General features: G+C 44.1%; 1 long non-coding RNA gene across 1 annotated transcript; it reads right to left on the bottom strand.

Annotated features, from left to right (window-relative positions):
* Positions 1-4,309: 4,309 nt before the first annotated feature.
* On the bottom strand, positions 4,310-6,108 carry LOC309531300. The gene is made up of 3 exons (XR_014219204.1): positions 6,017-6,108; positions 5,695-5,789; positions 4,310-4,423 (listed from the first exon to the last, which is right to left on the bottom strand). It is a non-coding gene; the product is annotated as an uncharacterized lncRNA (long non-coding RNA).
* Positions 6,109-13,359: the final 7,251 nt, after the last annotated feature.

The raw sequence follows: 13,359 nt of genomic DNA, 5'->3' as shown, positions 1-13,359 counted from the left end.
ACTCCAGTTTGGGGAAAGATTTTTAAAGATTGCACAAGGCTTCAGTGATTAGTTTCACTATTGGCTAGGGTGAGAGGATTCTGATGGACTTAGGCTTTGTATGCATTACTAGCTTAAAATACAGCTAGGTCATTCTTTTTCCTGATTCGGGTTGAAGCTACAGCAGTACTGTGAGCACTTTTCCTTTTTGAAATTTTTGGGCATAAGATCAGCCCTGCTAGATAAGACCAAAGTCCCATCTTCCCCGTCACCCCTTGTTTTCCAGCATAAAGTGAAGCAAACATATCAGGATTGTTTTATTTTTATTTTTTACAGGGGGTGAAATAGAACAGAGGGAAAGAACATTACTTGCGCAATGAACCTAATACAGCAAGGTGCTTCTAGGTTTTTTAAAGTGTTGCTGCTTCTACTGCTGCTGATTTAAAGAAAGCAAATTTCAGGAAGAAGAGGGTTTGGGTCACTGTAATCCCATGAACATACGCAGGTGCTTGCTTCGGGTAGGGCTTACATACAGTGACAAAATACATGAAGTTTCATAGATTGAATTAGATCCCTAGCTGTGACTAATATGATGTGTACACCACTTTCCAAAAGAGCAGTGGCAGCACACTGGATATAGAGAAAACCAGGGTGTGAGTCCACAGGCTTAGCCTAGGAAGGGTATGTCCATCAGCTCCTTGCGTCCCCTGGGACCAGTCGCCATCTCTCACCCTATGCAATTGCAACAATGCAATTCTCACTGCATTGTTGTTGTGAGAATGGACGCAGGTGGCGCTGTGGTCTAAACCACTCAGCCTCTTGGGCTTGCCGATCGGAAGGTCGGTGGTTCAAATCCCCACGACGGGGTGAGCTCCCGTTGCTCTGTCCCAGCTCCTGCCAACTTAGCAGTTTGAAAGCATGCCAGTGCAAGTAGATAAATAGGTACCGCTCCGGCGGGAAGGTCAACAGCATTACTGTGCGCTCTGGTTCCGTCACAATGTTACACCAGGCCACATGACATGGAAAGCTGTCTGTGGACAAACACCAGCTCCTTCAGCGTGAAAGCGAGATGAGCACCCCCAACCCTATAGTAGCCTTTGACTGGACTTCACCATCCAGGGGTCCTTTACCTTTTTTGCCTTATGTGAGAATGGAAGTTCACCTGAGCAACCTGCGGGAAGGGGTTGTTTCAGGGGGCCAAATTTGGGGAGGGATGAAATTCACTGGCTGCCCAGTTCTCCTTTTGTTTCCTGTTTCTGGCAGCTACTATTTTCAAATCCAAAAATGTCCTAAAACAATGCTTCATAGCACAGTTCTGATGGATAAAAAGAACTGCAGCCCATGAACACTACATGCTGAATCATTAACAGTCAGTTTATATCACTCTTTGAACAGGTGCCAGTGCTGGGGTTGTAGACAATGTTAGACCTACTCAAGTAGACCCACTTGAATTCATAGGCATGAGTAACTTAGGACCATTATTTTATATGGGTTTATCCTGAGTATAACTTAGCTGAGTACAACAGTTTGTTACTGGACTCCTAGTGAGGATTGAATATGTGATCAAGTGGTCATTGTATTGCATGGTCTCAGCTCACCACACCACCAGAAACCACCTGAAATTAAATCAGCTGTCGCCAAATTCAGTGAGATCTTGGGGGCCCACAAAAATTTACTTGGCTGAACAAATCAGGCCCCCAAACTGGGCATTAGACACCCCTGGCCTTGATATTCCAGAAACTTCACACTGCATGCCAATATAATAATGTATAGCTTTATTTCCTCACACAGTCTCTGGTACTTTCCAGGGCTGACTCCCGTTGTTCCTAGTTCAAGTTCCACTCCCTGCTTCAGGCGAAAGAGGAGCCTACCATTTTGAACTTCATGAAAACAACAGAAGCAGTCAGGGAGCAGGTAGTGCCAATAATCTGGCATAGTAATTGAATGATTAGGTTAATCATAGGATAGGCCCATCTTGCATCTTGCTCAACCGATGCCTTGTCTCCTTGATGCATATATCAGTAACCGTATCAGTTGCAACATGCACTAAGCTGCTGAGTTCTACAAAACGCAGCCCTTGGAAAGAGTTAAAACGCTTCATTAGGCTGAACGCCAGGATATTCAGGGCCTTCCACTACCCTATGAATGGCAATATCTCAATGTATCATCACAGCCCGGGGTGGCAAGGTGCTATTCCCATCTAGCTTCTTCAGAATGGAGATGGGCAACAGTCTGGAGGTTTTGCTTCACACGCATCTAAACCCTGCCAAGTGAAGAAGAGGTCACAAAAACATCATTAGTGTGAGCGCCTGAAATGGTCTGCGTCTGTCGAATGGCATCCATGGCTCACTAGCAGCAGAAGAACTGATGCTCAACCTTGGCCAGTAATGCACAGCAGGACTGTGCTTGGAATGTGTACAGTATATTTTATGTAACCGTGCAGGATTCCAAACAAGACTCACCTTGCTAATCATTTGCCTTGCCTTGATGTTGTTCTGCACCCATTTGCTTCCCTGGCTCTGCTTCTTTCTGGGGCCATTTTCTTCCTTCTCGTCATTGCACGACTACTGTCCTTCACTTCAGTTGCCTGCCTTCTCATCTTTCCGGCTGCAGCACCTCACAAGATTTCACTGCGGCAACAGCGGTGGCCAAGGCAATCGACGAAAGTAACATGGGATACCACAACCCGTGAGACAAAATGGAGAGTGAGGATAAATCAAGCCATGGATCGTAAGGGCAGAGAAGCAGCGAAATGGTGCTGGGGGAGGACAAAAGGAACGCTGAACAACATTGAAACAGCATAAATGTGTAAGGTTGTCTCCAGTCAAGTCCTTTCACACAAGATCTTCTGCTTGTGCAACAGAACATCCCCTCCCGCTCCTCTCTACACACACACACCCCAACTGGGAAGGGTGTACCACAATTTAGGAACTGCCTACGGCAAAGAAAGTCCTCTCTGATTATCCATTCCCTGCACTTGTTTTAATAATAATAATAATAATAATAATAATAATAATGGTTTTAACAAAAACAGCACATGTAAGAGGCAACACTGGATCCATGACTGAAAATAAAACAATACCTGAAGCCAGTGGAGTTTGGATTGGGATGTTGCAAAGCTGAAGCAGGCTGATATTTGTGGATATTATTATTATTAATCAATCCATTAATTAATTAATTTTATACACTGCTCTTCATCTGAAGATCTTTTGCCCCACTCATTCCAGGCACAGGTCCACACTGTGTTTGGGTGTTCTCTCTTTTTTTACCCCAAAGCTTTACCCACAAAAGTTCACTCTTTATTACTCAAACAAAGCAAAAGAGCAATTTGCAGAGTGCTGTTTGTTCTGATTCAGCTTTAAAGAGCGGGTTTTCACAGGGGGGAAATGCAGAGAAGGGGGGGGGAAGAGTGCTCAGACATGAAGCTTTAAAGCACAGGCTGTTCCTGGAAAGTGCAGAGCAAATGTAAGTGTAGAAGCCCTTAACCTTTGGGAGCCCATTGACAGAAGCTGTGTGGCTATTTGTGGACTGCAGCTGGGATGTGTTATGTGCATGAATGATGATTGAATGCACCATAGACTCATAGCCTTGGGAAGGACCATGAGGATCATCTCGTCCAACCCCCTGCGATGCTGGAATCTCAACTAAATGTGTCTGTGTGTCCATGTGATATGAGAAATTTTAAATATGGCTGAGCTGAATGGTTTGTGTTTGGGTGCATTCAAAGCAGGGCTGCCAACTTGAATAAAATACTGTGAGGCCCAGGTAAGCTAGATCTCACATAATCAATCACGTGATGCGGCACACACACACCATTTGAATGGCTATGCCCATTAACTTAGGGGGGTCCAACTCCTTTAGCTATTTTATTTGGGGGTGAAGGGACTTTAGCCCCAAGGAGTTGGCTCCTATGATTCAAGGGGTGGCACAGGGCACCATCCAGATGCCTGGGTAAAGCTGTCAGATGTTCGTTACTTAGCGATTGTGCAGATGCTTATTTGGCTGTTGCCATCATCCACGTCCCTCAAACCTGAAACTATCCCTCCCTGACACAAAATGGGAGTGGAAGGGAGCGGCTAGAAAGGGGCAGAGATTTTACTTTAAGCTATAGGGACGCGGGTGGTGCTGTGGGTTAAACCACAGAGCCTAGGACTTGCCGATCAGAAGGTCAGCGGTTCGAATCCCTACAATGGGGTGAACTCCTGTTGCTCAGCCCCTGCTCCTGCCAACCTAGCAGTTCAAAAGCACATCAAAGTACAAGTAGATAAATAGGTACCGCTCCGGCGGGAAGGTAAACGGCGTTTCCATGTGCTGCTCTGGTTCGCCAGAAGCGGCTTAGTCCTGCTGGCCACATGACCCAGAAGCTGTAAAGCCAGTAAAGCGAGATGAGCACCACAACCCCAGAGTCGGTCACGACTGGACCTAATGGTCAGGGTCCCTTTACCTTTATAGTGGGCAGGAGAAATTTGGGGTATAAAAATAAATGACAAAAAGAGTGAAGGAAATAGAAGGACCACAGGAATTTAGTGCACACAAATTCTCTGTACGGAGATCTTGCATTTCAGAATTTAGAAAGAAAATGATCAGCCAGCTCTTAAACCGCAGCTTGAAATATATTATTTTCGTAAACTCCTGATTCCGAGTGGAAGCCGTGCATCGGTCCAGAACATCTGCATTTCCGCAGATAGATATAGGTAGGCTGAGAAAGCGATCAGACTAGCATCTGTATATTTGGCAGACGTTCAGCCATTCTGCGGTCTCCTCTTTCACCGCTTTTCTCTTTCTTCTGCTGTACCGCGAAGGGACCCGAGAACCCGTGGAGATTTGGGAAGGATCGGAAAAGAACATGTTGAAGGCTGTGCTGACAACTACGAAGTTGAAGCAGATGAAAGCCAACTGCTCATTATGCAGCGGAGAACTGGAGTTTTGAGAAATCTGACTCTGGCTGAAAGTATTGCTTATTTAAAGGGCCGGTGTTGGGTAACAATATACTCCTCACTATCGCATCCTTTACGAAAATCCTGCTGGTCAATGTTATTGGGACTAATAGAAAACTTAATGGTCAAGAGAAGAATTGAACTACCTGCATGTAGGGTTTTCCCCGCCCGCCCCCAGTCCAATGTGCAGGGAGTTTGAGTTTTGTTTCAAGGAAGAACATTTATATATGAAACTCTCCAGCTGTAACCTGAAATAGTATCCGCTAGAAAGCTGGTTCTAGCTGGGAATGGGCCATTGCTTAGTGGAAGAGTACATGCTATGCTTTGCATACAGAAGGTCCCAGGTACAATTCTGGCAACTCTTGGGAAAGACCGTGAGTCCTGAAATGGCTACTTTTGTTATGTTATTGTCATGTTTTTCATATTGAAAGCCATCTTGAGCATGGTTTGAACAGTGGAAAGTCAGCATACAAATAAACGTATGTATGCATATATGTCTGCTATGCTGTAAGTAATACAGAACCAGGTAGCCCAATGATCTTTATTTTTTAAAAAGTCTTTTTTATTAAAAGTTTTCAGCATAAAATACAATGAAAGCCAAACTAATCTAAAGAAATTAAATAGAAAAGAAGCAATAATAAACAAAAGAAGAAAATAAAGAAGAAGAAAGAGAAGAGAAGAGAAGAGAAGAGAGGAGAAGAGGTCTTCAGGTGTCCCAATTTTCTAGGGACAATTCTTTGTGTATTGTGGGTAAGCTTGAGGGGCAGAATAAAATTACCTTAGAAGAAGCTCAGTAAAAACCACGGGCCGCAGATCCTATTTTCCAGATTTCTGATACGATCCTGGAACGTCCTGTTTTTCTTTAGTACGTTCCTATTTTCATCAGAGAAATGTTGGAGGGTATGGAAGAGAAAGAAGAGAAAATAAACACAAGGCCCTCTGTTACAATTATATCTTAGCACTTACTCCACACATAGAAAAATGAACCTTCCCAGCTCTCACCTGGGAGCTTTCCCCTCTTCTCCCAGCCTCCCACAGGGCCCTTCATCTTCTGTCCTCGATGGACCAATATTCTGACTCAATATATACCAGTTTCTTACATTCCTGCATATATGGTGTTGCCAATCTGGCTTTGTTTTAGATGGCATGTATATTCCAGTCCTATGTCTGTTTACTCAGAAAAGAAAGTTCCTTGGGAGCCCTGGGAATTACTTCCATGTAAGCATGAACAGCTGTAGTTCACAACAGGTAGATTCTTTTTCAAAACACTGTGGTGGATACCAATTTGGCTTTGTAAAAGGAGCCAAGAAATCTGGAGAAGCAAGCTAGATCTTGTTCTGTCTCATCAGCATCAGCAAAACTGTCAGCTATATTTTCATTGCAACATTTTTATTACATCTGATGATTTATTATTTCTTCATTATCTTTTTTTTTAAAGAAAAAGTAATGTGGCCTAGACCAAACTGAAGATGTGCTTCCAAAATATATATAAACATGAGCAACATAAAATGTACCAATAATCTGACCTTGCCGATCCTGCCCTAATTGCCCCCAAATTATTTTAATAACCCATAATAACTCAGCATCTCTCTACAGCAGGACATAAATTAAAGATCTAAAAGAGCACAGATTTTTCATTCCCCCCCCAACCTTGCTGGAGAGTCTTGATAAATCAGCTACAGAAAGACCTTTAATTAATGAAGTCTACTGCAGCAATATCCAAAACGTTTGTAGGTGTTTTCCAAATATACAGGAAGATAATCATATGGGTCCTGGGAAGTGGCTTGGAAGCAACTGAAGCTGCATCATTGATGAAGGTGCTCAAGTGCTATTAAGCAGGCGCCATCAGAATTAAGTTTGAGAGGTCTGCAAAAGAAAAACCCCTTCATCTATTTACTCAGGCTCTCCCAGATATGTGACCTGGGTAATAGGAATAGTTTTATTGTTGTTTATCTAATTTCTGGGGGTATTTTATTCTTGTTTTATGTACACCACTTGGATTTTTTTTAAGGATCAAGCACCACTCCGTTATTATGTATTATAAAGATAAGCAGAACTTCTCGGATGGGAGAGAACTGTGTTGGGTGCTTCTTGTGGTCTTTGTGTTCCTAGTAAGCTATTTTGAAGATGGGTGTCATGCCTCAGCTGTGGGTCTCCTCATCAGAGGAGGGCCAGGATGACCCAGGCTTACACCAAGCCCCAGGGGGCAAGGAGCCAGAATCTTGCGGTGAGGCTGAGGAGAGGCCATGAGGTTGAACAGGTCCTAAGCCTGAGGGAGCAGTGGTATCTTAAACAGCATCTGCCTTGGGGACCCTCCAGCTCAATCTGTGACTGAAACCCTGTGCTTCTGCCTCAAAGTGTTTTAGCCCAATATATAACACCAGTGCTTCCTAAACTTAGGTCTTCAGTTGCTTTTGGATTACAATTCCCATCATCCCTGACCACTGGCCATCAGCTAGCTAGGGATGATGGGAGCTGTAGTCCAAAAAACAGCTGGAGACCCAAGTTTGGGAAACACAAAATTCATTAACCAAGTGCATTTGTTATATTTTCATGATAATACACCACTCTTCTGTTCATATAGCACTCGTGGTGACTGAGATCAGTTAAAAAGGGTACACTGCAATCACTGTGACAACAGCATGATAAAATACCATTTAAAAATCCAATGCTGTCTAATGCAGAAGTCAATAAAATCTATTACATGCTATTTAACAACTTGCGGAAACGTTTGGTGGATTCCTGGGAGCCCCATTCTGACACTCACTATCTGGCTTAAGTGAAGGCGCAAGGAGGGAGGGAGAGTGGGCCCAAAGGTGCCAACTCCACCCTCCATCCGAGGACAATTCGCCAAGGACAACTGTTTGCAGGGAGCCTCCTGCACTCATGGAAGCCTTTGCACAGTGGAAAAGCAGGAGCTCTCCATGGTAGAAGGAGCCTCCATGACCACAAGAAGCTTCCCCTCTGCAGACAGTTGCCCTTGAATTCACAGAGGGGGTACAGGCACAGGCAGACTGTGCTGGTCCCATGGGTTTCCGTGAGGCGAGGTCCAAGTCCAGTCTGAGGTCGTGGGAGCAGTATTGAGGCCATCCGTCAAAGCTGAAGCTGGGTCCAAGGCAGGGAGTTGGGTGAGGTCAGGAGATCCAGCAGGACAGGGTGAAGGCAGGAACTGGCTAACAACAACGTTGCTCCCGCAGCTTGGGACTGGGGCTGGCTGGCTTCTATCTGCCCCGAGGCATAGGGTGGCCCCAGCCCACAGGTGACTCGCCTCTCCTGGCCTGGAGGCAAGCACTCCTCCTGCAGGAACTTAGAGTCAACCTCAGCCTCCCCTGATGGGGCTGAGAGTGGAGCACCTGCAGGCAATGGGTCCTCCATCACCTCAGGAGCCAGAGCAGACTCAGCTGGTGCCTGCACCTGAGGATCCAGCACAGGTGAGGACCCTTCAGGCTCAAGCCCCAGCCCCGGCTCAGCTGGTTCTGGAGGCGGGGAATCTTGTGCAGGCTGGGATTCCTCAGGTTCAGCCTCCGAGTCCGAATCCCAGGCCACCACACAGACCTAGTACACTCTCCCCCCTCAACATGTTCATCTAAGACAGATAGCAAATGCCTGACTCAGGTTAGATGATGATGATTTTATTTATATGCTGCCCATCTACCTCTTTTGCCTCAGCCACTGAGCGGCTCCCAACAAAATATTAAAAACACAATGAAACATCAATAATTAAAAACTTCGCTTAAGATGTCTTCTAAAATTCAAACATTTGTTTATTTGTTTGACATCTGATGGGATGTCACAGGGCCCTTTACTTGCTTCCCTGTAGCAGTGAAGGAACTAGCAGAAGACCTCAGGAGGACCTCAGTGTCCAGACAGAATGATGGGGATGGAGACGCTTCAGGTATACTGGGCTGAGGCCATTTAAGACTTTAATGGTTAGCACCAACGCTTTCAATTGTGCTTGGAAACGTACTGGGAGCCAGTGTAGATCCTTTAGGACCAGAGTTATATGGTCCTGGTGGCTGCCCCCAGGTGCCAGTCTAGGTGCTGCACTCTGTATTAGTTGTAGTTTCTGAGTCACCTTCAAAGGTAGCCCCACGTAGAGCACATTGTAGTAGTACAGTAGATGTCATATCAAGAACTGGAAACAAAGAGGGAAGTTCCATGGTAAGATGATACATTTTCAACCACAACAACAGAAGGTTAAAAGGGAGACAAATATTAAGGGAAATTGTACAAACTGGGAAACTTGACTGAAATGGAGGGGGGGGGATAAGTTCGTTAAACCAGCTATGAAGGACCAATGCACTCTAGTTAATTGAAGAAGGCATTTTTTGTCTCTACAAAGTTAGTACAAGATGGATTATTGCTTAATGACATACAGGAAATGTTAAATTAGTTTACTTAACCAACAGCCCCTTCACTTCATCTTATTTTCCCTCTCTCTCCTAGGCATGACATTAAATGCCTTTCTTTTACTCCATTCAATTAAATGCAGTCCTCTTTAATTTAGTTTCACAGGATCAGTGTGAATCTTTTAAGCCGCTAGTTTTCTCTTTTACAGTTACAAATCGGAGGGGGGAGAAACCCTGACCTTGCTGGGTTTGTTGATTTGGAAACAAAATGTTCCATGCCCTCAAAATTGGGGGGGGGGGGGCGGGGTCAGTGTTTGAAGAATTAATTTCAATTTTCTGTCCAGTCAGTTCAACTGGCTGTCCCTTGGGAGATAGAGATTTCACATGGGGACCATGTCATATGTTATGAAGTGGTACAGTAAACCTGAGATTATTACCGAGTTTACACTTGACAAAGAACTATAGCCGATCACAGCTCCCTGACAGATATAACTACATTTGCAAGCATGCATTAATCATATTCACCTTTAAATGTTTGGCTATACACCTAAATATATAAGCTGAATGAGTAAATAGATTCCAGGACTATTTTACATAATAGAACATGACCAGAGAATGCTATAATCCCAATTGCGATAATATCAGTTGCTGGAGACCACAGGTGGGGTGAGTGCTTTTGTACTCAGATCCTGGGGATGTGGGTGGCGCTGTGGTCTAAACCACTGAGACTTTTGCGCTTGCTGTTCGGAAGGTCAGCAGTTCAAATCCCCACAACCAAGTGAGCTCCCGCTGCTCTGTCCCAGCTCCTGCCAACCTAGCAGTTCAAAAGCACACCAGTGCAAGTAGATAAATAGGTACCACTATGGCAGGAAAGTAAATGGTGTTTCTGTGTGTTCTGGCTTCTGTCAAGGTGTTCTTTAGCACCAGAAGCGGTTTAGTCATGCTGGCCACATGACCCGGAAAGCTGACTGTGGACAAACACTGGCTCCCTCAGCCTGAAAGTGAGATGAGCACCCCAACCCTATAGTCACCTTTGACTAGACTTAACTGTCCAGGGGTCTTTTACCTTTACTCAGATCATGCTTAAGGGTTTCTCACAGGTATTCTCACATTGGCTGCTGTGAAAATAGGATGCTGGACCAAATAAGCAATTGGCCTGATCTAGCAGACACTTCTTAAGTTCTTATAATTTGAGGAGAGCATTTTAAATGTCGTATCTTCCAGAAATGCATGCCTGTGTGACTGTGCTTCTTCACAGAGCACATAGATAAACATTGGTAACAAAACATCCACCAACCTGGATAGTTTTAAAAGAAGGTTAGACAACTTTGTGGCTGATAAGGCTATGAATGGCTACTAGAGCCATGATGGCTATGTTCTACCTTCACGGCTGGAGACAGGATGCTTCTGAATGTCAGTTGCTAGAAACCATAGGAGAGGAAAGTGTTGCTGCACTACCTGCTTGGGAGCATCCTGCAGGTAACTGGTTGACCATTGAAGAACAAGATGCTGGACTAGATAGGTCACTGACTTGGTACAGCTGGGTGCTTGTGTTCTCTCCAGATCAAGGGAAGTAATACTACCACTCTATTCTGCCTTGGTCAGACCACACCAATTGTGGTCCAGTTCTGGGCACCACAATTTAAGAAGGATATTGACAAGCTGGTACATGTGCAGAGGAGGGCAGCCAAGATGATCAAGGGTCTGGAAACCAAGTCTTATGAGGAACAGTTGAAGGGGCTGGGTATGTTTAGCCTGGAAAAGAGGAGAATGAGAGTAGATATGAAAGACATCGTCAAACATCTAAAGGGCTTTCACATGGAAGAGGGAGCAAGCTTGTTTTCTCCTGCTCTGGAGGGTAGGACTCGAACCAATGGCTTTGAGTTACAAGAAAGGTGATTCCACCTAAGCATCAGAAAGCACTTTCTGATGGTAAGAGCTGTTTGACAGTGGAACAGCCTCCTTCAGGAGGTTGTAGACTCTCCTTCCTTGGAGGTTTTGAAGCAGAGGTTGGGTGGCCATCTGCCTTGGATGCTTAAGTTGAGATTCCTTCATTTCAGGGGGTTGGACTAGATGACCCTTGGGATCCCTTCCGACTCTATCATTCTATGATTCTTACGCAGCAGAAAAATGAGAGAGCCCTATGCCAACTTGAGACTAACCAACGTATAAGCTTTCACTAAAGTTAAATTGCAAGTGATGAACTGGATTCTAGTCTGCAAAACCTTGTGTTATAAAAGTAGGTTTGTATTTAAAGTGCCTTGCAACTTTGATAAGAAGAAGAAGAAGAAGAGTTTGGATTTGATATCCCGCCTTTCACTCCCCTTCAGGAGTCTCAAAGCGGCTAACAATCTCCTTTCCCTTCCTCCCCCACAACAAACACTCTGTGAGGTGAGTGGGGCTGAGAGACTTCACAGAAGTGTGACTGGCCCAAGGTCACCCAGCAGCTGCATGTGGAGGAGCGGAGACGCGAACCCGGTTACCCAGATTACGTGACTACCGCTCTTAACCACTACACCACGAAGAGGATATCTTTTTCCAATGCAAAAGGTCTGGGTTTCAATCACTGGTGCATCCAAGAAGAGCTGGGAAGGATTTCTGTCTGAAAGCCTGGAGATCTGTTGCCAGTCAGTGTTGACAATATTGGGCTAGATGACTTGGTAAACGGCACCTTCTTGGCATTCCTCTGTGATCAAACGGGCTTCCCTTCATTTTCCTCTTGACTGCAAAAGAAATGACACGACTGCACAGCTACCGTGAAAGGATTGCAAGTGTACACAGCACATATCATCACCTATTTGTGCAGTTTATATAACTCAGGAATAAAATATTTGCCCTGAGGGAGAAACGTTGGTGCACCTAATTTCCTGCCTAAGAGCACGGCTTGGTTTTGTTGTTGCTGCTTTTTTTAAAAAAAGGAAAGAAAAATCAACGCAGGAAAGAGGAGATGAGATGAGATAAAGTATGGCCGCTTGTACAAGAGTTAGCCCAGCCCCAGCCCTCATGAGAAGATGTCGGTGGAAGAAGATTGGAAAAGGTTTAAAGACTACTTACAGAAATACTGTAAAATTAATGAATGTTAGAAAAAATGTTGGAATGAAGTTATATGGCTTTAGTAGAAATGTTATAAGGAATTAGGTATAGATAGGTTAATAGGGTATTAAAGGGAAAAATAAGGTTAGGATGTGTTAAGATAATTATAGGATAGAAAACAGAGGAAGATGGAGAGGAATTGCTGAAACAATTAACAGAAGTGGAAGACAAAAAGGGAGGTGTGAGGAGGTCGTGGAAACAAGTGAATGAAAGATAAGATATTGAAATTGGGTTGTGTTTTGAATGGTTTTTGTTTTGTTTGGTTAATTGTTTGTGTTAGTGTTGTGTAGTGTTTTTTGTATTGTATTGTATTGTATTGTTTTGGGTTTTCTGTAGTGTTGTGTTTAAATTGTTGAAAATTAATAAATATTATTTTTTTAAAAAGAGAGAAGATGATCCCACAGAGCTCCCTTTGCATAGGGGGAGAGAGAGAGAGAGAGAGAGAGAGAGAGAGAGAGAGAGAGAGAGAGAGAGAGAACCCTGCTTGCCCAAAGGTCCTGTCTAGTCCAGTTTTCTTTTTTTAAAAAATAATAATTTAATTGCTCAATTTCCACATAACAAATTATCAAACCATATATTCGCCTACATAATTTCACCCCCTTTCCCCCCTCCCTCCCCCCCAACAAGGACTTCCCTCAGCTCCTCTCCCTGATTTTGCCGCACATATTTTCTCTGCATATTATAAAATTGTATATATCCTTACATATCTGTCCATCATGTTATCAACAATAAATTTGTCTGTTTATTCAAAACCTGCCAAGGAGTCCAGTTCATTTTGTTGTGTTTTTAAATAATTTGTGAAAAGTTCCCATTCCTCCTTGAAGTCACGGTTGTCCTTGTCTCGAAATTTGTATGTCAGTTTAGCCAGTTCTGCATAGTTCATCAATTTCTCTTGCCACTGTTCTTGTATTTTTTGCTCTATAAGACTCACTTTTTCCCTCCTAAAAAAGTAAGGGGAAATGTGTGTGAGTCTTATGGAGCAAATGCAGGCTGCGCAGCTA

This window comes from Podarcis vaucheri (genome assembly GCF_965113315.1).
Source record: "Podarcis vaucheri genome assembly, chromosome: 1".
Lineage (NCBI taxonomy): Eukaryota > Metazoa > Chordata > Lepidosauria > Squamata > Lacertidae > Podarcis > Podarcis vaucheri.
The sequence above is the reverse complement of the archived record's forward strand: the minus strand, read 5'-3'. Positions and strand labels throughout refer to the sequence as shown.